The sequence below is a fragment of the Camelina sativa genome, chromosome 6 (genome assembly GCF_000633955.1).
Source record: "Camelina sativa cultivar DH55 chromosome 6, Cs, whole genome shotgun sequence".
NCBI lineage: Eukaryota > Viridiplantae > Streptophyta > Magnoliopsida > Brassicales > Brassicaceae > Camelina > Camelina sativa.
This window is the reverse complement of record NC_025690.1, coordinates 11,050,060-11,053,959: the sequence shown is the minus strand read 5'-3', so window position 1 is coordinate 11,053,959 and position 3,900 is coordinate 11,050,060.

The window sequence follows — 3,900 nt, the reverse complement described above, 5'->3', positions numbered from 1 at the left end:
AAGTTATTACGTATATATATATATATATATAGTTAAATCGTTTTAATTTGGTTTGATCTTTATATATACAGTGGTAGATCAAGTGAAATCACAACATAGAGACACATCAAATTGTTGGGAACGTCTCGCATTGGTAGATTAGAAAATAAGTTTCTAACATATAAGTCAAATTCAACTCCAATTAGTGTAAAATCTTTTGGTAAAGACCCCGATAACAAATTCATGCGGGTTTTGCCACATGAACCCAAAACGGACAATATAATACTAATAGGAGAGTTGGTTTGGGCTTGGAAAGCCCAACACAAATTACATGGAGCTTGTGGTTCCACCATCCACATAGTGTTACTTCTAATCATGGATATCCCCTCAATTAGTCCTGGGCATATTAACCGAATCCCAAACCCGAACCCGAACCTGACCTGAAGTGAGCAGTTCGGTTCAGCTTTAGATAGGGTAAAATACCCGATCGGGTTTAATGTTTCATAAGATCGGATACCCGATCGGGTTCGGGTAATATTCGATACCCAAATCAGATCCGAAGATACCCGAACATTATTTTGTAACCCATTAACCCCTTAATACCTAATCCCCTTTTCTTTTGTTTGTATTTGTCGATTTGAGAACTTGTTATAGCCTGCTCGACTACCAAGCTTCAAAATCGAGCTACTTTTTGCTTTTACCCAATAAAAGCAGAGTTTAATCTAATTTCTTCAAGTTGGAAATCGTAAACGTATAGCATCCTCCCCTCCTTCTGCGACTTCACGAAGGATATCACATGTTAGTTTTTTTTATTTGAAACTCATCGTCCTTTGATTTTTTGATCGTTTTCTGCAACTTTATACTTGTCTGAAACTGAAACAGTGCTTTAGTTTGATTAGAATTATAAATTGTAGAATCCGAAACTGCAATTGATTTGATTAGAATCTTAAATTGTAGAATCTTAAACTGAAACCGCAATTGGTTTGATTAGATGTTGTATGTTTCATCTTGTTTAATGTTTAGACTGTAGAATCTTAAAATTCCATTGTAATGATTAGATTGTAGACTCCAAAACCAATTTGATTCTTATATGGTGACACCGAAAGCAAGAGGTTCTTATATGGTTCATTGATAATACTTGTCTTAATTTGATTCTTAATGTTTAGACTCTGACTTAGCTTTCTCTGTTTATATGATTTGCAGATGGGTTCGTCATCACCAGTGAACGAAGGTTATATCGATGATGATTTAAACGATGAAGAAGAAATGGAGACAACGAAAGCAAGAGGAAAAAGGAAAAAAAATCATGGATCTGATGGTGGCACTAATGCTGAGCAAAACAAGACACCAAGGACACTAGACACAAGGTCTGGTGTATGGACCCATTTCACACGATTATCAGGCAGCCGTAACAGATGTAAGTGTAACTATTGTGGAAAGGATTTAGGATGTGATACAAAAGCAGGGACGAAGAAATTGTGGAATCATATGAAAATATGTAAGGCACACAAGACATGGAAAGAAGCTCAAGATGATACCGGAGGACAACAAATGATTAATAAGGAAGGAAATTTACAAAATGCAAAAGTCCCTGAGCATGTTTTCAGAGAAGCGTGTAATCAAATGTTGGTGATAGGAGAGTTGCCATTGTCTTTTGTTGAAGGGGTGACATTGAAATTCTTTTGCGAAAAGGTTAGCTAGTATTTTAGTTAGTATTTTCTTATGTGTTGTGGTTTAATACATGTTTCTTTTACACTTGATTTAATCAATTTTTTTTCTTATATATTATTCATTTAGGTAAACTTATATAAAACACATTCAAGAAGGACAGCAACAAGAGACATTGTTAAAATGTATGTTGAGAGGAAGGCAACTCTTAAACAATGGTTTCTGGCTAATAAGCAAAGAGTCTCAATCACCACTGACATTTGGGTTTCATCGGTAACATGCAATTTTTTTTAAACTAATATTCTGATCTTAGCTTTTTATTCTTATTTATGCTATACTTAATGCTATTTTTTAATCTTACAGGTTCAAGCTACATGGTTATCACAGCGCATTATATTGATAAACACTGGCGATTGAAGAAGCTGATCATTGGGTTTAAGAATGTGGTAGATCACAAAGGTAAGACAATCATAAATACACTACTAGAATGTCTTGCTGAATGGGGATAGAGAAGGTGTTTTGTCTCATTGTTGATAACACTACTGCTAATAGCAATGCTTTGAGTTAGTTTAAATGTAGCTTCTCTGAGATGTCAAAGGATTCTCTGGTTATGGATGGAGATTTTATGCATATGAGGTGTGCTGGCCATATTATAAACTAGGGTTGGGCACGAGACGGGTATCCTTGAATTTTTTCATACCCTTTACCCGACCCGACCCGACCCTAACGAGTAATAGAAAAAAGTTACTTGTACTCGACCCTTAAATAACGGGTACCTAGAAAAACAGGTACCCGGAAAAGAATAGTTGATCCTTTAAATACCCGATGATACACAGAGTTTTAAACCCTATTTTCCTACTGCAAGTGCACAGCAAAGAAGTAGTACTTAGGGGTCGAATCCCACGAAGACCAAGTTTTACTCTATGGTTCTATTGGTTCAATTTCAAGCTAAGACAATTCAAAGTTGGGTTTGTTTGGTAACAGTAACGCGATTAAAACGGTATAAAAAGGCAATAAGCAAAACACTAGATCAGGGGTAATTCTCGGGAATTTCAGAGATAGCAACTAAACAACTATTCAGGGCATAGATTAAGTACCAGTCTAGAACTCAAACATAAATATAAACTGATCCACTGTCGTGGTATCAATAACTCTATCTGATCGATTCTGTGCGGAAACGCGGAGCACGTGCTCAGACATCCGGAGCACATGCTCGGCGGTCCATAAACCCTAAACTGTCGTTTGAGCCCAGAATCGCAGACAAGCATTAAAGAACAGGAATGATAAGTTCACAAATCACCTACACATCAACTTTCGCAGGTCTAGGATAATTTGCCCACTAATGTCTTTTCTAGCAACCTATTACACTTTTGATGAATAGATAAACCTAGAATCATAGATTGGGTGATCAAATCAACCTAAGCATTAAGTCTAACAATAGTGAAGACAATCGATTATATAAAGCCCTATTTGTGTTCTGTTGCTAACCCATGAAACCCCTTTTGAAACCCCTAATCTAGCAAAGAAAACTACTCAGACATAGAGAAATGAATCATAGCAAAAGATGAGAAATTCAATGACATAAAAATAAAAAGGGTTCAGAGAATGCTTCACAAGGTAGCCGCTCTTCTCCCTCTCAAAAAAACGTCGCTCAAAACAAAAAGAAAAGGTATATTATCTCTCCTAAAAACCCTAGGTTAAATAGCATACAAGTAGAGAAAAATAAGGAAAGATTCCAAATTCAAATCTCCCTATTAAAAAGCGATCTCAGCCCTCTTTCTCTCACAAAGGATCGCCTAAAATAAGGGGAATTAGGCAGGGAATCGGCGCCTAGATGCTTGCCACGTGTCGTCATGAAACCGTAGAGTTGGGAGCATGTGCTCGGAAATCGGGAGCATGTGCTCCTGGGTCTAAAATCAGCTTTTCTGCTCCAATTCAACTCCTTTCTGCTCCGATTGCTCCTGCTGTTCCAATCCTTGCTTTTAGCTTCCTAGCCTCTTATTATAACCTGAAAAGGACTCAAACAACTACAAAACTATCAAATAAACGGGGTCAAAGTGAGTCAAAACCGTAACATATCAACTCCCCCGGACTTAGATCTTTGTTTGTCCTCAAACAAACTCAAACCAAGCGCCAAGAGAGCCAAGGTGGGAACTCGCAAAAATCTCAGAAACCGTGAGTAGACCATGACCTGCAGACCACATGTGTTAGAACAAGCTATACCAAAAACTTCTCCAGCAAACATCTCCAAAA